We start from the raw sequence: 27,282 nt of genomic DNA, 5'->3' as shown, positions 1-27,282 counted from the left end.
ACTCTGGTTTGTATTTTGCATTTATTTATTTATTTATTTTTTAAAGGCAGAGAGAGAAAGAGCTCCCCCATTCAGTGGTTCACTCCTCAAGTGTCTGCGATGAGTGAGGCCAGGCCAGGCAGAATCCAGAAGCACAGAACTCAGTCCAGGTTTCCAACATGGGAAGCAAGCACAGGGCTATTGGAACCACGTTGTGATGCCTCCCAGAGAGTGCAATAGCAGGAAACTAAGTCAGGAGTGTATCAACTCAGAACACCCAGCTACTTTGATATGGGTTGTGGGCACCCCAAGAAATGTCTTTTTTATATATATATATATTTGACAGGCAGAGTGGACAGTGAGAGAGAGAGACAGAGAGAAAGGTCTTCCTTTGCCGTTGGTTCACCCTCCAATGCCCGCCGCAGCTGGCGCGCTGCGGCTGGTGCATTGCGCTGATCCGAAGCCAGGAGCCAGGTGCTTCTTCTGGTCTCCCATGGGGTGCAGGGCCCAAGGACCTGGGCCATCCTCTACTGCACTCCCGGGCCATAGCAGAGAGCTGGCCTGGAAGAGGGGCAACCAGGACAGAATCTGGTGCCCCGACCGGGACTAGAACCTGGTGTGCTGGCTCCGCAAGGTGGAGGATTAACCTATTGAGCCATGGTGCCGGCCCAAGAAATGTCTTAACTGCTATAGTAAATGGTCCCTTTTTAAAATCTACAGTAATTGAAGGACATATAAGAAGTATTGTAAAGAATGAGACCTATCATATTCTCTAAGTAAAAGTGCAAAGGAGATAAAAAGTCAGTGAAGATTCTTTGCCAATGTATGTTTAAAATATCCCCCAATAGGGGCAGGCATCGTGGTGTAATGGGTTATGCTACCACTTGGGTTGCTCACATCCAATATTGGGGGGCTGGTTTGACTCCTGTTTATGCTACTCTGGATCCAGGTTTTTTGCTAATATGCTTTGGATGCAGCAGATGGTGGCCCAAGTTGTTGGGCCACTATCACCCATGTGGGAGGCAGAATTGGAGTTCCCGGCTCCTGGTTGCAGCATGCCCAGCCCCTACTGTTGTGGCCATTTGGAGAGTGAACCACTGTGTGGAGGATTCTCTCTCTCCTCCTCCTCCTCCTCCTCCTCTTCCCCCTCCTCCTCCTCCCTCTCCCTCTCTCTCCTCCTCCTCCTCCCTCTCCCTCCTCCTCCTCCCTCTCCCTCTCCCTACCTCCCTTCCTCTCTCTCCCTCTCCCTTCCTCCCTCTCTCCCTATCTCCCTCTCCCTTCCTCCCTCCCTCTCTCTCCCTCCCTGCCTCTCTCTCTCTCCCTCCCTCTCCCTTCCTCCCTCCCTCTCTCTCCCTCCCTCCCTCTCCCTCTCCCTCCCACCCCAGTCACTTTGCCTTTCAAATAAAAACAAACCTTCTAAAAAGCTGGATTAACCCTGACATTGACTATATATATGGAGGAAAGGAGCTCTTCTTCTATAGAATACAGGTATGATCTTTGGCAAGTTTTTAATTAAAAATAAATTAAAAGATGTTATGTCAGAATATAGTCTTATTCTATCATGTATTTGAAATATTTAAAATATGTAAAAAATCCCTACTTACAAAGATATTTGGATTTTTTTTGCCAGTTTTACATTCCAGGTTTATAATTCTGTAGTTAACACCCCTTGATAATTAACATATATAAATCAAAAAGTAATATTTTATTTGTTGTAGGAAAACATATGTTTGATTTAAGGCCAATGGGAAAATATTTCTGCAGTTATTTCCATTGACAGCTGTTATTTGAGTTCTACTGGTGAGAGTATGAAGAAGTTTTAATAACTAAGATAGGCCAACTGTGGTAAAATATTTTTTTGTCTAAAATAAGAGGAATGCAGTAAGGTACACTGCTGCTCAGACTTCAGATGTGCACCTGGAATCAGTCTGCTAGGTTCAAGAGTCTTTAATACATTAGAATGATTTTTATTGTACATGTACGTACATTTTATATATTATAATAAAGACAGCATGGATGATTGAAAAACATATTCAAAATGAGATATTTGATATATTTTCAATTTTGTAATAGAATTCCTCAAACTTTAGAAACTTGCCTGTGAAAATGGAAGCCTAAAGAACACCTAGAAATTCAAAATAGAGATCTTTCTCTCACTACACACAAAAATCAACTCAAGGTGGATCAGGCATCAAAATGTAAGTCCCATGAAACTTCTAGAAGAAAACGTGAGGAAGCACTTGAAGACATTGGGATAGTCAAAGAATCTTTGGGGGAGACCCCCAATAGCATAATCAGCTAAAGGAAAATAGATGAGTGCAAATAAGGCAGCCTAAGAAGCTCCTGCACAACAGAGTCTACAAAGTGAAGAAACAGGCAACATAATGGAAAATTTATTTGCAAGATGTTCACCCTTCAAAAGATTAATGCCCAGAATAAAAATGGACCCAAACAACAGAAATACAATCAGATTTTAAAATCAACACTATTTGAATAGATATTTCTCAAGACATGCAAATATCTAAGTGTATGAAAAAATGCTCAATATCACTAATCAGGGAAATGCAGATCAAAAGAACAGTAAGATATCATCTCATCCCAGTTAGAATGACTATTATCAAGAAAAAAAAATGATAAATGTTGGAGAGAATGCATACAGATATGTCCTGTTTTATACCTGTAATAGGAATACAAATGACTACAGCCTGTATGGAAGACAATATGGAGATTCCTCAAAAGTCTAAAAATAAAACTAGAGGGGCGAGCACTGTGTTGTAACGGGTAAAGCCTCCGCCCCCAGTGCTGGCATCCCATATGGGCTCCGGTTCGAGTCCCAGCTGCTCCACTTCCAATCCAGCTCTCTGCTATGGCCTGGGAAAGTAGTAGAAGATGGCTCAAGTCCTTGGGCCTACTCACCAACATGGGAAACCTGGAAGAAGCCTGTGGCTCCTGGCTTCAGTTCGGCACAACTTCGGCAGTTGCTGCCATCTGGGGAGTGAACCAGCAGATGGAAGATCTCTCTTTCTCTCTGCCTCTACCTCTCTGTAACTCTTTCAAATAAATAAAATAAATCTTTAAAAATAAAACTATAAAATAACCTCACTAATGGATAAATATCCAAGGGGAATGAAATAATTATATAAAAAACACCTGCATTCCCATGTATATTCCAGCACTAGTCCCGATAACCAAGGCACAAAATCAACCAATGTCCATCAACAAATGAACACATGAAAAGATACTCAGCCATAAAAAATGAGTGAAATACTGTCATTTGTATTGATGTAATGGAATTAGAAGACATTATGTTAGATGAAATAAGACAGCTACAGAAGACCTAATGTAAATGATTGTTTTAGAGCAAATGTACACAATATAGGAAAATATTAAGAAACAGTCATGCGGCTGGCGCTGTGGTGCAGCAGGTTAAAGCCCTGGCCTGCAGTGCCGCTGTCCCATTTGGGCACCTATTTCAGTCCTGGCTACTCCACTTCTGATCCAGCTCTCTGTTGTGGCCTGGGAAAGCAGTGGAAGATGGCCCAAGTCCTTGGGCCCCTGCACCCTCCTGGGAGACCTGGAAGAAGCTCCTGGCTCCTGGCTTTGGATCAGTTCAGCTCTGGCTTTTGCAGTCATATGCAGAGTGAACCAGCGAATGAAGACCTCTCTTTCTTTCTAAGGCTCTACCTCTCTCTGTAACTCTGTCTTTTAAATAAATAAAATAAATATTTAAAAAACAAAAGAAACCATCAAGGTGAAAATGTTGATAATGTTTTTGCTGTGGCATAAATAGCCAGTAGGGTTTCAATATTTTGTGAAGCATTTTTTGTTCATTCTGAGTAAATGTAGAGTGGAAATCCAAATTTGCCATCTGGCTATCAAGGGTAAAATATCCATATTATGTTAAGTGTGGGGATTTTAAAGATAGCCCCAGAAAGATGTTGAATGATAACATGATTTTGCTTGTCCTTCTAACCTACTAAAATACAGGGTTTATGAGAGCAGTAGTTTGGACTAAGAAAATTATACTGATTTATTACTATTACATATGGTTGCTCTAATTTGCTTTTATTTTTGCTAATGTAGAAAAGTGTCTTGGTTTCTAAGTTTTATCTCTTTTTTTAACTTTTATTTAATGAATATAAATTTCCAAAGTACAGCTTATGGATTACAATGGCTTCCCCCCCATAACGTCCCTCCCACCCGCAACCCTCCCCTTCCCCGCTCCCTCTCCCATTCCATTTACATCAAGATTCATTTTCAATTCTTTTTATATACAGAAGATCGGTTTAACATATATTAAGTAAAGATTTCAACAGTTTGCATCCACATAGAAACGCAAAGTGAAAAATACTGTTTGAGTACTAGTTATAGCATTAAATCACAATGTACAGCACATTAAGGACAGAGATCCTCCATGAGGAGTAAGTGCACAGTGACTCCTGTTGTTGACTTAACAAATTGACACTCTTGTTTATGGCATCAATAATCACCCTAGGCTCTTGTCATGAGTTGCCAAGGCTATGGAAACCTTTTGAGTTCACTGACTCTGATCATATTTAGACAAGGTCATAGAGTGGAAGTTCTCTCCTCCCTTCAGAGAAAGGTACCTCCTTCTTTGATGACCCATTCTTTCCACTGGGATCTCACTCATGGAGATCTTTTATTTAGGTCTTTTTTTAAATTTATTTTTATTTTTATTTATTTTTTTTTTTTTTTGCCAGAGTGTCTTGGCTTTCCATGCCTGAAATCTCTTCCCTCTCTTATTCCCACTCTTATATTTAACAGCGATCACTTTAAGTTTTATCTTAATATGCAGGAAATGAGCAGAACCATCTTATAGTGAAAGAAAAATAGTGTAAAACAACAGATAACATGACATTAGAAATATATTTTTGCCATTTTTAACAATAACATTTATTTATTTTCATTGACTTGAAAGGCAGAACAATAGATTGAGTGATTGATTGATCTTCCAACTCCTGGTTCATTCCTAAGCGAGCACAATAGCCAGGCCTGGGCCCGGCCAAAACCAGGAACCTGGAACTCAATCTGGGTCCCCCTAGGTAGATGGCAGGGGTCCAAGCACTTGCTTCAACATTTGTTGCCTCCCAGAATGCATCTGTTAGAAGATGGTTTGGAAACAAGAATGTTCAAGACTTGAGTTGGCACTCCATTATGAGACCCACTGATCCAAGTGGTTGCTTAACTCATTGGGCCATAATACCCGCTGCTGCCATGTTTTTATGATCACTAAGTCAGCATAATCAGATATATGTATGTTAAGGCAGTATATATGAAATTTTGTTATTTGAAATAGGTAAAATTAAGAAAAATCTTGTGATGCTTACAAAGTGTAACTAATCTCTATATAGAAATAAATGGAAATAAAATCTCAGTTTTCTTAATGTTAAAAATCTTTAGCATTAGCAAATGTTGCTTCACAAATTCTCCCATCCTTCCTCACATACTTCTGAGTAAATAATTGATACTGGAGGGGCTGCCTGGTACACATCAGCATAATTTTTATTCTCAAAATTTCCCTATTCACAAAATTCATTTCTAAAGTTTTTATATTCTTTGTAATTTTTAAATTGATTTAAATTTCTTTTTAAGGAATTTGTTAATACATTAGATTCTCAGTACAATAAGTGTGTGATAATTACTACAACAAAATTCTCATCAATTCTCATGTTAATGTTCTATTAATTCAAAGACAGAGATGGCGGAATAGTGATAGCGCGCACAGATAGTCCGGGAAAATTTAATTTAATAAAAGGGGAGTTACGGTAGCCTCAGAAAAAAGAACCAGGAAAATATTGCAGAGGAAACTATTCTGGATTGAGTGCCCGTGAATCGGAGGCCCTACTGGGAGAACAAGGTCGCCCACTGCGCGGAAGCCGAGCCGCGGGACCGAGCCGCGGAAGCCGAGCCGCGGGACCGAGCTGCGCAAGCCGCAGGCTCTGTGCGCCAGTGCTCGAAGGGGAGTGCGTGCCACACAGACAACAGCGGGGAGACTTGGGACGTCCAGGGCTCCAAGTCCACACATCGGTGCTGGAAGGGGAGCGGACCTGCGTGGAGAGCTTGGGAGCCCACAGTTCGGGACACCAGCAGCAGACTCAACACACCAGCGCTGGAACGCGAGGTGAGCCGAACCTCAATAGCCCGAGACACCGGCAGGCAAGTGGAGAGAGGAGACTAGAGGGAACGACCCCTGGGGCAGGGGAACTTCACCAGGCTAACTGGAAGAGAGAGAGAGGAAAAAAAAAAGGTGACTGGTACGGACACGGTTTTCTCTCTCTCCGCTCACCTCTCAAGGGCGAGCAAGACAAAGAGCAGGCGCCATCTTGGACATACATCATAAGCAGAGCGACCTCAGGTCTGCACCGGCCCTGAGCCTAGCAGAAAAACCTGACTCTGGGCGGGGCAAATTAACAGGAGATTAGGACCTAGTAAATTTGTGGTGCTACTGAACTGAGACTGTGAAAAAAGAGATGGTGGGGGAGAGAACTCACGGAATTCACGTGAGCACTCTCCAGAGACGCTACAATTCCGTAACTTTGGCAACCCAGTGGGAGACTGAAGGAGAATTTGAGCCCACTCTGAGGGCTGAACTGATTCCCTGTGTGGTCCTTGGGAAAGAGCTTCTGATCTCTGGCCCCTGTGGGTATATCATTTGCCTGCTAACTACCTCCAACTTTGTTCAGCTGTGCAGAATAAATTCCCTTTTGAATCAAAAAAAAAAAAAGAAAGAGAGAGAGAGAGAGAGGTTTGCCACGCCTAACCTGGGAGTGTCACCTTTGGCACACCAAACAGAGCTCTCAGGCCACACCCATCTCAAGCCCTAAGCCTCCATCAAAAACAGATAGTCCACTTAATCTAGAGTCATAGTATAACAAGAAAAAGCACCACAGTGAAGAAACCAAATATCTCCAATATGCCAAATAACAAATGCAAAAACCAAGGTAATAAAAACAAGGAAGTCACCATGAAGCCCTCAAATGAAAAAGACACCCCAATTCAAGATTATGAGGATGATGACATAGAAGAAATGCAAGAAGCAGATCTCAAAAAATTGATAAGAACATTAAGAAGTTCTCAAAAACAAATTCTTGAACTACAGAAATCCTTAATGGACAAGATAGAAAATCTCTCTCGTGAAAATGAAATATTAAGGAGGAATCAAAATGAAACGAAACAACTAGTACAACAGGAAACTGGGATAGTGACTGAAGTGAAGAATTCAATAGATCAAATGAAAAACACAATAGAGAGCCTTACAAACAGAATGGGTGAAGCAGAAGAGAGAATATCGGACTTAGAAGACAGAGAACAGGAAAGGATACAGTCAGACCAAAGAAAAGAAGAGGAAATTAGAAATCTAAAACATATTGTCGGGAATCTTCAGGATACTATTAAAAAACCCAACATTCGGGTTCTAGGAGTTCCTGAAGGCATGGAGAGGGAGAAAGGATTAGAAGGCCTTTTTAGTGAGATAGTAGCAGAAAATTTCCCAGGTTTGGAGAAGGACAGAGACATCCTAGTATAGGAAGCTCACAGAACCCCTAATAAACATGACCAAAAGAGATCCTCACCACGACACGTTGTAGTTAAACTCTCCACAGTGAAACATAAAGAAAAGATCCTAAAATGTGCAAGAGAGAAACGTCAGATTACTCTCAGAGGATCTCCAATCAGACTCACAGCTGACTTCTCATCAGAAACTCTATAAGCCAGGAGGGAATGGTGAGATATAGCCCAGGTACTAAGAGAGAAAAACTGCCAGCCCAGAATATTATATCCTGCAAAGCTATCATTTGTGAATGAAGGTGAAATAAAGACTTTTCATAGCAAACAGAAATTGAAAGTATTTGCTGCCACTCGTCCAGCCCTGCAAAAGATGCTTAAAGATGTGTTACACACAGAAACAAAGAAACACGGTCATCAATATGAAAGAAGGTAAAGGAAGGAAACCAAGGAAGGAAAGCTCACAGCAAAAGATCACAGGGAATTCAAAGCATATATTAGAACTTATCTTTGGCAAATGGCAGGGCAAAGTTACCACTTATCATTAGTCACATTGAACATTAATGGCCTGAACTGTCCAGTTAAAAGACACTGATTGGCTAATTGGCTTAAGGAACAAAACCCATCTATTTGCTGCTTACAAGAAACACATCTTTCCAACAAAGATCCATACAGACTGAAAGTGAAAGGCTGGAAAAAGATATACCATGCCAACAGAAATGAAAAAAGAGCGGGCGTAGCCATGTTAATATCAGACACCATAAACTTTACCACAAAAACCGTTAAGAGAGACAAAGAGGGACACTACATAATGATTAAGGGATCAATTCAACAGGAAGATATAACAATTATCAATGTATATGCACCTAACTACAGGGCACCGGTTTATCTAAAAGATTTGTTAACGGACTTAAAGGGAGACTTAGACCCCAATACAGTAGTACTGGGGGACTTCAATACTCCACTCTCAGAAATAGATCAATAGGACAGAAGATCAACAAGGATACAGTAGATTTAAACGACACTATAGCCCAAATGGATCTAACAGATATATACAGAACTTTCAATCCTACAGATAAAGATTTTACATTCTTCTCAGCAGTACATGGAACCTTCTCTAGGATTGACCACATACTAGGCCATAAAGCAAGTCTCAGCAAATTCAAAAGAATTAGAATCATACCATGCAGCTTCTCGGACCATAAAGGAATGAAGTTGGAAATTAGCAACTCAGGAATCCCTAGAGCATACGCAAACACATGGAGATTGAACAACATGCTCCTGAATGAACAATGGGTCATAGAAGAAATCAAAAGAGAAATCAAAAACTTTCTGGAAGTAAATGAGGATAACAGCACAACATACCAAAACGTATGGGACACAGCAAAAGCAGTGTTAAGAGGAAAGTTTATATCAATAGGTGCCTACATCAAGAAATTGGAAAGGCACCAAATAGATGAGCTTTCAATTCACCTCAAGGATCTAGAAAACCCACAGCAAACCAGACCCAAATCTAGTAGGAGAGGAGAAATAATTAAAATCAGAGAAGAAATCAACAGGATTGAATCAAGAAAAACATTACAAAAAATCAGCCAAACGAGGAGCTGGTTTTTTGAAAAAATAAACAAAATTGACACCCCATTGGCCCAACTAACTAAAAAAAGAAGAGAAAAGACCCAAATCCATAAAATCAGAGATGAAAAAGGAAACGTAACAACAGACACCACAGAAATAAAAAGAATCATCAGAAATTACTACAAGGACTTGTATGCCAGCAAACAGGGAAACCTATCAGAAATGGATAGATTCCTGGACACATGCAACCTACCTAAATTGAACCAGGAATACATCGAAAACCTAAACAGACCCATAACTGAGACAGAAATTGAAACAGTAATAAAGGCCCTCCCAACAAAGAAAAGCCCAGGACCAGATGGATTCACTGCTGAATTCTACCAGACATTTAAAGAAGAACTAACTCCAATTCTTCTCAAACTATTCAGAACCATCGAAAAAGAGGGAATCCTCCCAAATTCTTTCTATGAAGCCAGCATCACCTTAATTCCTAAGCTGGAAAAAGATGCAGCATTGAAAGAGAATTACAGACCAATATCCCTGATGAACATAGATGCAAAAATCCTCAATAAAATTCTCAGCGATAGAATGCAACAACACATCAGAAAGATCATCCACCCAGAACAAGTGGGATTTATCCCTGGTATGCAGGGATGGTTTAATGTGCGCAAGACAATCAATGTGATACACCACATTAACAGACTGCAGAAGAAAAACCATATGATTATCTCAATAGATGCAGAGAAAGCATTTGATAAAATACAACACCCGTTCATGATGAAAACTCTAAGCAAACTGGGCTTGGAAGGAACATTCCTCAATACAATCAAAGCAATCTATGAAAAACCCACAGCCAACATCCTATTGAATGGGGAAAAGTTGGAAGCATTTCCACTGAGATCTGGTACCAGACAGGGATGTCCACTCTCACCTCTGCTATTCAATATAGTTCTGGAGGTTCTAGCCAGAGCTATTAGGCAAGAAAAAGAAATTAAAGGGATATAAATTGGGAAGGAAGAACTCAAACTATCCCTCTTTGCAGATGACATGATTCTTTATTTAGGGGACCCAAAAAACTCTACTAAGAGACTATTGGAACTCATAGAAGAGTTTGGCAAAGTAGCAGGGTATAAAATCAATGCACAAAAATCAACAGCCTTTGTATACACAGACAATGCCATGGCTGAGGAAGAACTTCTAAGATCAATCCCATTCACAATAGCTACAAAAACAATCAAATACCATGGAATAAACTTAACCAAGGACGTTCAAGATCTCTATGATGAAAATTACAAAACCTTAAAGAAAGAAATAGAAGAGGATACCAAGAAATGGAAAAATCTTCCATGCTCATGGATTGGAAGAATCAATATCATCAAAATGTCCATTCTCCCAAAAGCAATTTATACATTCAACACAATACCAATCAAGATACCGAAGACCTTCTTCTCAGATCTGGAAAAATTGGTGCTGAAATTTATATGGAGGCACAAGAGACCTCGAATAGCTAAAGCAATCTTGTACAACAAAAACAAAGCCGGAGGCATCACAATACCAGATTTCAGGACATACTACAGGGCAGTTGTAATCAAAACCGCATGGTACTGGTACAGAAACAGATGGATAGACCAATGGAACAGAATTGAAACACCAGAAATCAATACAAACAGCTACAGCCAACTTATATTTGATCAAGGATCTAAAACTAATTCCTGGAGCAAGGACAGTCTATTCAATAAATGGTGCTGGGAAAATTGGATCTCCACGTGCAGAATCATGAAGCAAGACTCCTACCTTACACCTTACACAAAAATCCACTCAACATGGATTAAAGACCTAAATCTACGACCTGACACCATCAAGTTACTAGAGAACATTGGAGAAACCCTTCAAGATATTGGCACAGGCAAAGAGTTTCTGGAAAAGACCCGGGAGGCACAGGCAGTCAAAGCCAAAATTAACTATTGGGATTGCATCAAATTGAGAAGTTTCTGTACTGCAAAAGAAACAGTCAGGAGAGTGAAGAGACAACCGACAGAATGGTAAAAAATATTTGCAAACTATGCAACAGATAAAGGGTTAATCACCAGAATCTACAAAGAGATCAAGAAACTCCACAAAAACAAAACCAACAACCCAATTAAGAGATGGGCCAAGGACCTCAATAGACATTTTTCAAAAGAGGAAATCCAAATGGCCAACAGGCACATGAAAAAATGTTCAAGGTCATTGGCAATCAGGGAAATGCAAATCAAAACCACAATGAGGTTTCACCTCACCCCGGTTAGAATGGCTCACATTCAGAAATCTACCAACAACAGATGCTGGCGAGGATGTGGGGAAAAAGGGACACTAACCCACTGTTGGTGGGAATGCAAACTGGTCAAGCCACTGTGGAAGTCAGTCTGGAGATTCCTCAGAAACCTGAATATAACCCTACCGTTCGACCCAGCCATCCCACTCCTTGGAATTTACCCAAAGGAATTTAAATTGGCAAACAAAAAAGCGGTCTGCAGCCTAATGTTTATTGCAGCTCAATTCACAATAGCTAAGACCTGGAACCGACCTAAATGCCCATCAACGGTAGACTGGATAAAAAATTATGGGATATGTACTCTTTAGAATACTATACCGCAGTAAGAAACAACGAAATCCAGTCATTTGCAACAAAATGGAGGAATCTGGAACACATCATGCTGAGTGAAATAAGCCAGTCCCAAAGGGACAAATACCATATGTTCTCCCTGATCGGTGACAACTGACTGAACACCAAAAAGGAAACCTCCTGAAGTGAAATGGACACTATGGGAAACGGTGACTTGATCAGCATAGCCCTGACTGTTAATGAACAACTTAATACATTATCCCTCTTAGTAGTTTTTTTGTCTGTTCTACTTAATACTACTGGTTTAATTCTGTAATTAATACACAGTTATTCTTAAGTGTTAAAAATTACTGAAATGTGATCCCTGTTAAACATAAGAGTGGGAATAAGAGAGGGAAGAGATGTATAATTTGGGACATGCTCAAGCTGACTTGCCCCAAATGGTAGAGTTAAAAACATACCAGGGGATTCCAATTCAATCCCATCAAGGTGGCATGTACCAATGCCATCTCACTATTCCAAGTGATCAATTTCAGTTCACAATTGATCATAATGAAAGGACTAAGAGGCAAAGGGAGCACATAAACAAGTCTAGTACCTGCTAACACTAACCGATGGAATAAATAAAGGGGAGAGTGATCCAACATGGGAAATGAGATACTCAGCAGACTCATAGAATGGCAGATGTCCTAAATAGCACTCTGGCCTCAGAATCAGCCCTAAAGGCATTCGGATCTGGCTGAAAGCCCATGAGAGTATTTCAGGCATGGAAAGCCAAGACACTCTGGCAAAAGATCTCTGTGAGTGAGATCCCAGTGGAAAGAACAGGTCTTCAAAGAAGGAGGTACCTTTCTCTGAAGGGAGGAGAGAACCTCCACTTTGACTATGACCTTGTCTAAACAAGATAAGAATCGGAGAACTCAGAGGGCTTCCATAGCCTTGGAAACTCATGACTGGTGCATAGGGAGATTACTGATGCCATAGACAGGAGTGTCAATTGGTAAAGTCAACAACAGGAGTCACTGTGCACTTACTCCTCATGTAGGATCTCTGTCCTTAAAGTGCTGTGCATTGAGATTTAATGCTATAACGAGTACTCAAACAATATATTTCACTTTGTGTTTCTATGGGGGTGCAAACTGTTGAAATCTTTACTTAATGTATACTAAACTGATCCTCTGTAAAAAAAAAAAAAAAAAAAAAAAAAAAAGAAATTATCAACTCCCAACTTGACTCTCACTGGGATTAAACATGACAATAGGTCTGATCTGATTTCATCATCATTTAAAAAAAATCATCTATTATTTTTCACTTTATGTTTCTGTGTGGGAGCAAACTGTTGAAATCCTTACTTAATGTATACTAAGCTGATCTCTGTATATTAAGATAATCGAAAATGAATCTTGATGTGAATGGAAGGGGAGAGGGAGTGGGAAAGGGGAGGGTAGTGGGTGGGAGGGACGGTATGTGGGGGAAGCCATTGTAATCCATAAGTCGTACTTTGGAAATTTATATTCATTAAATAAAAGTTAAAAAAAAATTCAAAGACAACAGATTCCATGTAGGTCATAGGTACAGTTCTAAGAATATGATACTTCCCTTCCTCCCTCTCTCCTCCTCCTTCCTATCTTCTCTCCCTCCCTCTCTCTCCCTCTCTCTCCCTCTCCCTCTATCTCTCTTTCTTTCTGTTTTTGTTCTTTAAGGTAACATTTTTAATTTGCATAATAGTAAAAGTCTTAATGCTACACTAAATAAAGAATGCAACAGGTAAAAAGCAAGATTTTCTACTTATGTATTTCCTTATCTAAGTAATTCAGCGGAGAATTCTTAACCATATCGAAATGAGAAAACATAAATAAGTTGTTCCAGTAAGAGGTGATTAAAATAGGAGAAAGTATATGTTTACTTTGTAGTTCAAGATTAGTGATACTGAGATTTCTACACCTATAAATTATTCATAGTATTATTTATTCATTGTTTGTAGATGAAACTATATCATCCTCATGCAATTTTTTCATGCATTTATTTAGAAATGTTACTCACAGTTTATGCACAGCTGCTATCTATGCTTAGTACTAGTAAGTCTCATTGTATAGTATCCAGGACCTATCCTGTTTAAACCTCAAATAATGCTGGCATCTCAGCTCCTTATAAGGATCTGAAAGAACTATTAGACCTCAAATTTTATTCAGACTGCTGTTTGCCAGATGCATATTTCACTATTCATCCATTGTATTCAAAGATCTAAAGTTGTATATTTATTTGAAAGACAGAGTTAGTTACAGAGAGAGGTAGAGCCACAGAGAGAGAGAGAGAGGTCTTCCATCTGGTGTTTCACTCACCAGATGACCGCAACGGCTAGAGCTGAGCTGATCCGAAGCCAGGAAGCCAGGAGCTTCTTCCAGGTCCCCCACACAAGTGCAGTGGCCCAAGGACTTGGACCATCTTCTACTGCTTTCTCAGGCCATAGCAGAGAGCTGGACTGGAAGAGGAGCAGCCGGGACTAGAACCGGCATCCTTATGTGATGCCACACTGTGCCACAATGCCGGCCCTCCAAGCTCTTCAAATACCTCCTACCCATGTACACACTTATCTGTATGATCTTCTATGCTGTGTGCTTATGTCCCTTCACTGTTACGGATATTTAAAGTATGGAATAAAGGTTCCATTATGCCTTCTTTAAGCTAAACAGACAAGCCAAGGAAGCGAAATTTTCTCTTCAAATTTTATTTTTCAAGGAAGGGAGTGTGTGTGTGTGTGTGTGCATTCCTCCACGTAAGGGGAGCTACTCTGTCACTAAAATGTAGATGTCTCGGTTCTACAAATGTCATTGCTCTTTTCATAGACTTCGCTGTGACAACAAAGAATTGGGTAAATATCCAAGGCTCTGTTGCAATGTGCAAGAGAGCTCAGGTCCCATCTGTCAGCCACCTGCTTATTCCCAGCAAGACTGTCCCAAGGATTTGAGCATAGCCTAGAGTAGGAGTTGTAGAGAAGGTGTATAGCGCTGTCCCTGATATAAACAAGGTGGAAGGACACCTTCTAACAGAGGTGACCACAAGTACAAGACTCCACCGTATGAGATAACACAGTAAATCCAGGAAAATCTAAAAGACTTCCACTAACTAATGTGGAAGAAAAGTATGGGTGTGAGCACCCAGTAAGTCATGTGGGTGAAAGAGCTGTACTACTCTTGCTCCAGAGTGCTATTGGTGACAAGGAATACATACAGCATTTTAGCAGTATGAAGGGCTTGCAGATAGTGAATATTACAAGGTATTTTATGGGAAGCTTCAGGAGATTAGATGATGAGGAGAAATTAAATATTTGCTCATTTCATTTGAACTCTTATTCTTGAAAGTGTGATAATTCTAATTCATTCTTTTTCAAAGTACTCTTCTGCAGTAAATATCAATTTTTATTTACAGTGGTGTCCCTTTTGTGGCACCTTTCTTTCAGGTTTACAGCTCTTGTCCTGGCAATTGATGTACAATGTAATACTTTATCCATTTTAGTATTTTTTTTTGTTCTAGTACCATTGGTTGAACTCTGTAATTAACACACAATTGTTCTTAGGTGTTTAAATTTTAACTGAAAAGTGATCCCTGTTAGGAATTTGGAAAACATTATGCTGAGTGAAATAAGCCAATCCCAAAGGGACAAATACCACTTGTTCTCCTTGATAGGTGACAACTAACTGAGCACCAAAAAGGAAACCTGTTAAAGTGAAATGAACACTATGAGAAACGGTGACTTGATCAGCCCTCACCCTGACTGTTGATGAGCAGCTTAATATGTTATCCCTCTTAGTATTTTTTTTGTTTGTTCTACTTAATACTTTTGGTTGAATACTGTAATCAATACACAATTCTTCTTAAGTGCTGAAACTTAACTGAAAAGTGATCGCTGTTAAATATAAGAGTGGGAATAAGAGAGGGAAGAGATGTGCAATTCGGGACATGCTCAAGCTGACTTACCTCAAACGGTAGAGAGATATATTTTATCCTATGAATAAGACTAAAGAATTGTTTGTACATTAAAAATATAATGACATAAATAACCTCCTGTTATTGATTTAAGAATTGACACTTGTATTTATGATGTCAGTAATCACCCAAGGCTCTTGTTATGAGCTGCCATGGCTATGGAACTTCTGAGTTCACAAACTCCAATCTTATTTAGGCAAGGCCTTAGTCAAAGTGGAAGATCTCTCCTCCCTTCAGAGAAAGGTACCTCCTTCTTTGATGGCGCGTTCTTTCTGCTGGGATCTCACTCACAGAGATCTTTCATTTAGGTCTTTTTTTTTTTTTTCTGCCACAGTGTCTTGGCTTCCATGCCTGAAATACTCTCAATAGCTTCTTAATTCATGACTTCCTTCTATATTCTCAGTCTTTATCCTTCTAAAAAAGGCTACTCAGAATGCAATATGGTTTATTTTTATTATTCCAAATAGTGGCCTTTTTATGATTTTTTTTATTTATTTGAAAGAGCTGCAGAGTGAGGTACACACACACATGCACACGGGAGGAAGAGAGAGATATAGATAGAGAGAGGTCTTCCATCCACTGGTTCACTCCCCAGTTGGCTACAAAGGACAGAGTTGAATCCATCCTAAGCCAGGAGCCAGGAGCTCCTTCTGGGTCTCCCATATGGAAGCAGCAGCCCAAGGATTGGGCCACCCTCTGCTGCTTTCTCAGGTGTATTTGCTGGGAGCTGGGTGAGAAGTGGAGAAGCTGGGACTGGAATCAGCACTCATATGGGATGCCAGCACTGCAGGCCAGGGCTTTAACCCACTGTGCCACAGTGCTGGCCCCTCCAAGTAGTGTGTTTAAATTTTATATAATTTATACAAGTTTTATATATTTAATATATACAGCTTTTGGAATATAGTGATAATTCCTACCTACACTCCCTCCCACCCATGCTGTAACCCTCCGTTCTCCTCCCTCTGCACCACACTCCTTATGTAATGCAATGCATCTTTTTTTTTTTTTGAAGATTTATATATTTATTTGAAAGGTATAGTTACAGAGAGGCAGAGCTAAAGAGAAAGAGGTCTTCCATCTGATGGTTCACTTCCCAGATGTCCCTAATGACCACAGCTACACCAATGCGAAGCCAGGAGCCTGGAGATTCCTCTGGGTCTCCCACAAGGAGGCAGGGGCCCAAGGATTTGAGCCATCTTTTACTGCTTTCCTGGGCCCATAACAGAGAGCTGGATCAGAAGTAGAGCAGCCAGGTTTCAAACCAGAGCCCATATGGGAAGACGACGCTGCAAGCGGTGGCTTTACCTGCTACGCCACAGCGCCAGCCCCTTCCACACTTAATTTTTACAAAGATCTATCTTCACTTTATATGCTGATCTTATTCTACTTCCTAAAGTTCATATTTGAGAATGTGGAAGTGCCAGTTATCCGCATTTGATCACTACTTATCATATATATACATAAAGTTATGTACTGTACTCCATAAATAAAAATATTATGTCTATTAAAATACAATTTTTAAAAAATTTTAATACAACATACAGTTCACATAATTCTCCTAAATCCTTATAAGTACTTACACAAATGCCATACAGCAAATGAGTTTGCAAATCAATGTATGAGTCCCCTAATTCTCATCCTGTTCCAAAAAGCAGTGGAGTTGTTGAAAGTTTGGGATGGATTTTTAACTCAAATTACAGAGCATCCCATCTAAACCCAAGAAATCCTGATAGAAAACAAGTGATGCCTGCTCGCATCATTCCCAGCATTATATTTTTTCAGCTTTTACTAAGATAAGCAATAGGATGCCACGGACAGTGCACCAGAAGGAACCATTTTTGGCAGATCTTCTAGTGCTTCTTAAATATAGGCAAACATTTGCAACCTGGCATTGACAAGTTTTTTGTTAAATACATACATTTATTTTTTAAGAAGTTTCTAATACGTAAATGATACTTCATATTCACATAAAAGATTTCCAGTGTCTATGTGTATAGAGTCATTTGTATTAGAATAGATGATTTTGTACCTATGGCCCATACCTGATAATCAAATAAACTTATTTTCCCTCCTCTTTATAATCTATTGAAACTTTAGTCCATCTCCTTTTTATCATCACAGTGAGAATGAAATTTATTGTGGATTGAACAAATATGATAATGAGTTGAATATTCCCATGTGTTTTAATTTGCATAGGGTAAAGTTTGGATCGGGAAGAGAAGAACAGAAAAGTAATCTTTAAAAAAATACATTCAAGAAAGAAAAACAAATAGAGAATTGTGAAATATTACTTTTTAAAAGATATTTATTTATCTGAGATGTGGATTACAGACAGTGTGAGGGAAAGGACGAGAGAAAGGTCTTCCTTTCGCTGTTTCACTCCCCAGATGGCCCCAATGGCTGGAGCTGTGCAGATCCAAAGCCAGGAGCCAGGAGCTTCTTCCTGGTCTCCCACATGGGTGCGGGGGCCCAAGCACTTGAGCCATCTTCCACTGCTTTCCCAGGCCACAACAAAGAGCTGGATTGGAAGAGGAGCAGCCTGCATTAGAACTAGTGCCCATATGGGATGCTGGCACCAAAGGCAGAGGATTAACCTACTGCGCCACGGGGCCAGCCCTGAAAGGTTACTTTTGTTACTGCTTCTTACAGCTCCAGTGTCATTAAAAAGAGGATTAAATAACGAAATGTGCTGAATCCACAAGAGTAAAATCTCAATAGAGATCTTTTTCTCATAATTTCATTTCTATATGTTAAGAGAATGTGAAGGGCAGGCATTTTGGTGCAGCAGGTCATCCTGTCATCCAAGCTGATCACATTACACATTTGAGTAGCAATTCCAGTCCTGGTGCCTTTGCTTCTAACCCAGCTCCCTGCTAATATAGCCTTGGAAAGCAGCATACAGTGTCTCAAGTACTTGAGTTCCTGCACTCAATTCGGAGAGCTGAATAGCGTTCCTGGCTCCTGGATTCAGCCATATAGTCATGTCTATTTGGGGAGTAAAGCAGAAGATAGAAGATATCTCTCTTTCTTTCTTTCTTTCTTTCTTTCTTTCTTTCTTTCTTTCTTCTTTTTTTTTTTTTTTTTTGACAGGCAAAGTTAGACAGTGAGAGAGAGAGACAGAGAGAAAGGTCTTCCTTATGATGGTTTAACCCCCAAATGGCTGCTATGGCCAGCGGGCTGAGCTGATCCAAAGCCAGGAGCCAGGTGCTTACTCGTGGTCTCCCATGCAGGTGCAGGGCCCAGCACTTGGGCCATCCTCCACTGCCTTCCAGGGCCACAGCAGAGAGCTGGACTGGAAGAGGAGCAACCGAGACAGAACCGGCGCCCCAGCCGGGACTAGAAAACCCAGGGTGCCGGCATCACAGGTGAAGGATTAGCCTAGTGAGCCGTGGCACCGGCCGGATATCTCTATTTCTCTCCCCGCCCCTTTTTCTCTTTCTTTCTCTCTCTGTCATTCTACCTTTCAAATAAATAAATCTTTTATAAAGAGTATATCTTGGAGCCAGCGCTGTGGCATAGCAGGTAAAGCTGCCGCCTGCAGTGCCAGTACCACATATAGCACCAGTTCTAGTCTCGGCTGATCCACCTCCATTCTAGCTCTTTGCTATGGCCTGGGAAGGCAGTAGAAGAAGATGTCCCAAGTCCTTGGACCCCTGCACCCATGTAGGAGACCCGTAAGAAGCTCTGGCTCCTGGCTTCGGATCGGTGCAGCTTTGGCCGTTGCGGCCATCTGGGGAGTGAACCAGCAGATGTAAGACCTCTCTCTCTCTCTCTCTCTCTCTCTCTCTCTCTGCCTCTTCTTCTCTCTGTGTAACTCTGACTTTCAAATAAATAAATAAATCTTAAAAAGTAAAAAATACTTTAAAAAAGTATATCTTATTATACAGTTTAAAAATGGAAGACTTGGTGATGAAGCTACAGATTTAAAGTTAAAACAATGTACTCATAAATACTATTTACTGGCCACTTATGAATACTTCTATAAACCTCCCTGTTGTTTGTATAGGGCTTCAAAATCCACACACTGTAAATATAAGGATTATTCCACATGACTGAAAACTTTTTTGTTCCATCTAGAATTCATTTTTTTCTCCTGCACTTCTCTATTGTAAATAACAACTTAGAAACATTAATCATTTGTTTTCCTTTAAGATATTGCAATCGTTTCTCTAATGTACTTCAGTTTTCAATATAAGACCTCAGTTGGGATTAAATATGGAATTTTTCTTCTAGTAAATGCATTACAATAGTTATAGTAAAAAAATGAGTGTTTTCAAAATGCATTTCCTGTGATGGATAACTACACCTTTGCTCTCCAACATGTGGATGGCTTGTTTTGTAGCTCGCCTGCCACTCTATGAAGATAACATATTTAAGCTTCTTTAGGACATTTTTGCTGTGCTATTTTCATAATTTCTTCATATCTGTACCCTAATAAAGGGTGAACGATGGCAAATAGCCGAGCTTTTTTGTGAAGGTATTGATAAACTGTCTGCTTTCACTCACTGTTTGTGAGGAGGAGTAGAATGCTCAATGTCCTTTCAACCTTCAATTCAGCTGTATGTATTTGTAACATCTATGGGTTTTCCCTCTTGCATGAAAATGTGATCTTCACCTACTACTTGAAATTAATAAGGGCTAATTTCCTAAACCAAGTATGTATTTCAGTATTTCATAAAATATTGCTCATGTGTGATGGGGGAAAATCAGAACAAAAATTTTTCCAATTTATTTTTTTCTTTTACTATTTTTTCTTTCAAATATATTTTTCAGTTATTCCTGCTGCAAAGGTATTTGTCTCATTTGGCAATGATGTGGATATGAAGGCATGTATTTTGGGATATTTCCATTTTAAATATTGAGATATAACAAAATTAATTTGGTGAACCTCTAAATTGCATATTATGTTTTACAGTTTGTTCAAGCAATTATTTCTATGTCTATATTTAAGTATATCCTCATAGCTGTTTAATCATTATGCATGTTTGTGTGCACAGGTTTGTTATTATCTCATCAATGTTTAAACTTACTTGCCTGTATTCAAGTAGTTATGACAGAGATGAACTTAAGGTATTATAAATAAAATAAGCATTTTGGAAGAAAGTTGACATTGGTGTAAATACTAATATGTGGTATGCTTATGAAAAGAGACTAGGAGTCTGTTCACTCAGGAATATTTTCTAATTTCTTTGACTCTGGTGATCATAGTAATGTTCTCAGAATATGTGTGTGTCAAAGACATTTCTAAGGAAGTCCACATGAAATTTATGTTATTGAAACAAGTCACAGATAATGTAAAATTTTGCTTACTGGTATCTTTTTCCACCCTATGTTGATTCCTGGAGCAGTTTCAATGGATAGATTTTCAATATATTTTTAAAACAGATAGGAGATGATTAAGAAGGTCAGAGGGAGAACTTAAAGACACTCCAATGTCTGATGTTTAAACAAATGGCTAAATAGTTGGGCTGCTCCTTGAGAATGGAAATGTGGAGATGACCAGCAGTTTGAAAATGTCATGTTTGACATTCCTGTACTGTCCAGGTAAATATGTGTAGGAGGCCACAAGCAAGTTATGAAACTCAAAGGCCAGGTTGAAGTACAGACTTAGGTCAGGGTCATAGGCACGTGCATGACAGTCAAAGCTAACGAACGGTTCAGAACTTCCATGGAGCATATATGTAAAGTGAAGGGAAGGATGCTTTGGATATTCTTTGGGGGAACTGAAAATACTAAGGTGCAGAGCAAACTTAAAACAGGCAAGTTTTTGCTTCTAAGGTTGAACTATTTTAAAAGGATTTAAAAGCAAACTTATCAACAAAGCTAGCAACATTCATATTCAGATAAAGACAGGAAAAGGGATTGCCTACACTATCAATAGAGGAGAGAACAGATGGACCCTGGAGTCTGTGTTGGATACCAGAGAAGAGACATCCTGATAAGGAAAAGAAATTTTCATGTCTAGACCTGACATCTTCTCAATTGTTTAATTTAATCATTTTGATCTACTTTGATTCATTTTTTTTTCTGTATATGCTATCATCACATTAAAAAGCTGAAGTCACCAACTCTCATTCTTTCCCTCTTTGTGGCTGGCTCCATGATCCACTGCTGTTTGATAAATATCCTCAAAGCCTTGTGCTTTAAAACAAGAAAATCCCTGTATCTCATCACTGGGTGGTCCAGTAGTGTCACCAGGGCTCACCTTGGGTGAGCTCACACATGTATCAGTGGTGGTTCTGCTGATATGGAGTTGGCTGCATGTATGCTTTAAGGGGGCTAAACGGGTCCCCTCCACAGCCACTAGCTGCCCTTGGCTTGTTCTAAGAATTGAGTGCAGAAGCTGTCTGGACTCTTTAGGATGATATACAGAATTGATGTGATACCATTTCTGCCACACTGTATCAAATTGAAGCAAGGCAGGGGTCCTCCTAGATTGCCATGAGGGAAGATAGGTATAAGTGTTGTGGACGTGGGAAAAATAGAAAAAAAAAATAGTTTCAGTCACAGCTGCAGAGACACAAAATAAACCTAAGCTTACACTTATGAAATAGTGACAAGACTGAGTATCGGGTTGGCTGGCTTCCACCATCATCTTCTCTCATCTGTCATCCTGACTTGCAAGGTAACTTCTTGGGTCAATATCAGTTAGTACTGGCGGCTGTTTGATGAATGTTCTCAGGAAACCATAAGCTGGACTGTCTTTGGGTCACAGTCTGCACTCAGCTTCCTTGGCAATGTATGAGATCCTCCTGTGACGGGCGCCAGGTACAGTCAGTAATGCATGCTGGGAAATGTGGAGCTCTGCACAGTGTCAGTCTGCCTTCAGGTGCTGGCCAGAAAGGAGTCATTTTCAAGCCTTCTTTATGCTCACAACAATTAAGACAGACAGCTTAAACTCACAGCAGGAGCTTGTGCTAAATGTTATACTGGCCCAGAAGTACCCATAGCACCTATAAATATTTTACTGTGCATGGTGAAAGGAATTTTGTGCATGTAATTAATGAGCCTGATGTGTGAAGATTATCCCCGGTCATCTGATTTGGCTCAGGACAAACAAAAGGGTCCTTAGGAGATGGATGCAAGATGCATCAGAGTCGGGAGGAAAAAAGAGAGAAGGCAGAGGAAGACGCCTTGAGCTAGGAATGTGCTCAGCCACTAGACACTGTTAACAGTTCTCCCCTGCAGCTTCCATAAGGAATGCAGCCCTATCGATGCCTCGATTTTGAACTTCTGACTGCACAAACTATAAAATTGCAAATTTGGGTTTCTTTATGCCCCTGGGTTTGTAGTAGTTTGTTACCACAGCAGTGTTAATGTAGAAATTAAAATGGAACATTTATGTGGGGCAAAAGTTAAAACAACACAAAAGATAGTTGTGAACCAAGTGTGGACGAGAATCTGGGTAAGCTATGTGCTGCATTCTGCACTCAGTTAAAACAAAAATGGATTATAGCTCAGATGTTTTGGTGATAATATCCCCTGTTTTTCTGCCTCCCTCAAACTCACCCCTCCAAGAGAGACTTTCCTCTTGTATATCAAGGTTTAGTCTTATGCCAAGTTGTCCTTTGTCATTTTCCTGGCATTCTGGTACACTCTTTGCTATTTTAGATTTTTGCTTTATGCTTCTAATTTATTCTGATTTCTTTAAAAAGCTAGTTTGTAGGCAAACAGCTACTATAGTCATACTACCAAGGCTTCTTTCAGTGAAATTGAGTAAGAAACTCAAGCTCTTCTTCTTCCTTCTTTTTTTTTTTTTTTTTTAACATGGATTTATTTATTTGAAAGGTAGAGATAAAGAGAGAGAGAGAGAGAGAGAGAGAGAGATCTTCCACCTGCTGGTTTTCTTCCTAAATGTCTGCAGTGGCTGGGGCTGGACCAGGCCGAAGCGAGGAACCTGGAGCTTCTTTCAGGTCTCCCACATGGGTGGCAGGGCCCAAGGACTAGGGGCGTGTTCTGTTGCTTTCCCAGGCACACAGCAAGGAGCTGGATCAGAAATGGAGCAGCCAGGACTCAAACCTATGCCCATATGGGATGCTGGTACTGCAGGCAGTGGTCCAGTACTCCAGGCCACAGCACCAGTACCCAAATGCAAACCCTTTCTACCTCCATTGCCAGATTGGCACAACAGAACTGACAAAGTCTGTATTGTGCTTTAAGATATTGGAAGATAAGGAGTTGGGAACAGTTAATGAATTAGTTTTATAAAACTTCTAAGGTAATATCTTGCATATATTAAGATTAATAAAAATGTCTTGTTAATGCGAAATTCATTCAGTGGCTTATAATATTGTCTTCTTGTAGACAAGTCCAGCTACAAATCTGAAATATGCTTTGCACTTAGTTGGTAATCAAGAAACTTGGGGAAAATGTGGCAAAGTCTAGGTACTAGGTTATATGCACTTGAATTTTCTTTAAAAAAGTATCAGGACTCATTATATCTACATTAAAACATTAATTTCAGATCTTACAGAAAACAAAATTTGGTATGATGGAAATAATAATTCGTATTATCTGTATTTTTGTAGTATCTTACATATTTGATGTTAAGGCTATAAATTCTTATCATTGATTGTGGTACATTTATCCCAAGATAACTTCAGAACCCAGGCACTTTTCTATGTACAGATAACAGTGTCTAAAATGTGAGTATTGCCCTGTTCATCAGCTGTGGTAAAAATAAGGTTAAAAATAATCTCAATAATTATTCTCTAAAAAAGTGAAGTGGACATGGAGGACGCCAGTAATACTTTTTACTAATTCTAATTTTGTTTATCCTTATTTTACTATTTTTCAGAAATTCATTTGAACTCACATATTTTTGTCCCCTCATTCAGTAATCAGTGGATCTATTATGTTCAGGACAGTTGTTATTTGATATACAATTGTAATATTAGTAATTTGGGGTTCTAGTGTAACAATCTTGAAGTCTCCTACAGCGACAGATTTCAGAAGGGTCACTCCCCTTGCAGAAGACATCTGTGGAGATGGCCAGACCTAGAACTCTGTGAACACAACCCCAAGGTGTATCCACATAGACTCATAGAATTTGTTTTACATGTATTATCTTTCTGATATCTTCTCTGTAAAAATTGTTCCCTCTGAAATCTGGATATAGGTTTCACAATTCACAAAAAATTCAAGACAAATATCTTCATATAACTACAAACATCACTCATATCTCTCAAACCAAAAATTGCACTGAACAAAATTGAACATATAAGGAAGACTTCTTCGAGGCCATTACAATAGGGGAGAAAGACTGCATTCAGCCTGAACTAAAATTTGCTACAACAAAGAGTTGGGACATTAGGGATGAGGAGTGGGTATAGGCACTCTGTTTTTGATCATTGGCTTTATCCAAATGAAGAGGAAATGTTCTTAACCTTTCTGATAGTAGGTAGTATATAATGAGGAGCTCCGTTGATGGTTTCATTTCAAAGATATGGCCCCTGGATCCTTGAGGAAGGTGTTCCTGGGCTATAAATCATCAGCAAGAGATTTTGTTTTAGAAAAAGATTTACATCTCAAAGTGGCAGAGGAAGGATTTGCAATTACAAATGTACTAAGAAAAGAGAGGTCTTGACCTACAATCAGAAGAAGCCTGTCTAAATGTGCTTAAGCTGAGGGTACCTGAGAGACTTTATTGGTCACAACATAGGTTAAGAATAAACTAAGGACAGCAAGGCAGTCTTGCATTTGGAAAGTACTTGGGAGGCTGGCACTGTGGCATAGTGGGTAAAGCTGCTGCCTGCAGTGCTGGCATCCCGCAAGGGCACCAGTTTAAGCCCCGGCTGCTCCACTTCAGATCCAGCTCTCTGCTATGGCCTGGGAAAGCAGTAGAAGAAGGCCCACATGCTTGGGGCCCTGCACCCATATGGGAGACCTGGAAGAAATTCTTGGCTCCTGGCTTCCCAATCAGCCTGGCTCCAGCCATTACGGCCATCTGGGGAACGAACCAGCGGATGGAAGACCTCTCTCTCTTTCTCTCTCTAAGCCTCTGCCTCTGTGTAACTATGCCTTTCAAATAAATATTTTAAAAAAAATAAAAAGGAAAGTACTTTGGAAGTGACTTGAGACTCCTTTGGCCATAAATGTACAGAGAGATTCAAGCTGAGATACCTTATCCAAGGATCTGGATCCCTTCTGATGTTCCGAGTAGCAGATTCATTTATAGTAAAATTATCATAAAGGAAAAATCATAACAGAGGGTTATTTTTCCATAGTTGTGAACTCACTTAGGTCCATTTACTAATGAAAAATTAAAATTTATATTCATTTTACCTAGAAGTAGGGAGGAAACAAAGTTACAGAATGTGTGTTGCTTTAAAAGGTAACTGGAGACACTAGAGAGGGGAAATGCTTTTAAAGATGAGAATCAGTCAGAGAGCTTTTGCACAAAATCAGCACTCAGATAAGACATTTAACATGTAGGCATGGACATGTGTACACGGGATAGCCAGCCCTGATGGTACTATGCTGTAGTAACAGAGTGCAGAATTGCAAGAAAGGACTAACTTGGAAAAAATCCTGAAACATTAACAACAGCATTGGTCAAATGTTCATGATTCAAAAAGAGGTCACTGAGCTCAATGAGAGTTTACTTGGAGATCGACTGGAGGCCAAATCCAGTGAACACAGAAAAACACAGTGCAACGATTTCATTAAATGAATTTAAGATTTTACTTAGGTGTTATTATTGAAAATGGTGAAAATGCCAGGAAAAACTAATGAGACTCCACTGACCACATTATGTCTGATATATTTCTAAAAGTCAATAATGACTGTTATACACTGACTTTTCCAAGGACAAAGAATCTGGTTCAGGAGAGGAAGCAGATGAGAAAGAGGTAGGTTGACTTTTCAGGTGTCCATAACTCAGCAGGACACATTCATACTAATATTAGCAGTGTGATAAGAATAAAGCAAATACTTACACAGTGATTATTCTGTGTCAACTACTGCTTTTCTATACATCTCCAAATAATTTACACTGAGCCTATGGAGTGGGTGAGGTAAGCTACTTGCTACAAGATATCATTGGGTGATAGGATGCCCTAACTGCTCACAGAGCTTGAAGCAGGCGTGTTTCTTGGAGCAAAGGAGGACGGATGGTGCACACTTGGGATCTTGAGTTCACGGAGTGTCTCTGCCCCTTAATCACGGAATTTTTAGCTTTTCACTGCATTGTTTTCCTATCCAACTTTCAGATCGATTCATAATACTATTTTAGTCAGTTCAAGTTTCTATAAGAAAATTTTATTTACTGGGTATTTAAACAGCTAACATTTTGTTTCTAACAGTTCTCAAGGTTGGTAAATCCAATATGAAGGCAGATTCACTTTCTGGTGGGCACCTTCTACTTGCTTCATGGATGACTGTCTTCTTGCTATGTCCTCATCTGGGAGAAAGAGTCAGGGGTCTCTCTGGGATCTCATATAAGGCTAATAGGAACATTCATGAGAGCTGAGGGTTTTAGCCTTATGACATAATTCTGTGCCACATGTCCCCCTTCCTAATGTGCTATAGCAAACTGGGGTCAGGATCTTAATCTGAACTTCAGGTGGGCATAAATATCTAGTCCAACATGAATACTAACCTTGAAATTTTAA

The 27,282-nt window shown here is 39.8% G+C and overlaps 1 protein-coding gene across 4 annotated transcripts in view; it reads left to right on the top strand.

Annotated features, from left to right (window-relative positions):
- CDH7 (cadherin 7) overlaps positions 1-27,282 on the top strand; it is a 159,801-nt gene that overhangs the window by 76,939 nt on the left and 55,580 nt on the right. The window lies entirely within an intron of this gene.

Source organism: Oryctolagus cuniculus, chromosome 10, assembly GCF_051225735.1.
Source record: "Oryctolagus cuniculus isolate XC-2025 breed Fujian yellow rabbit chromosome 10, ASM5122573v1, whole genome shotgun sequence".
NCBI lineage: Eukaryota > Metazoa > Chordata > Mammalia > Lagomorpha > Leporidae > Oryctolagus > Oryctolagus cuniculus.
The sequence above is the reverse complement of the archived record's forward strand: the minus strand, read 5'-3'. Positions and strand labels throughout refer to the sequence as shown.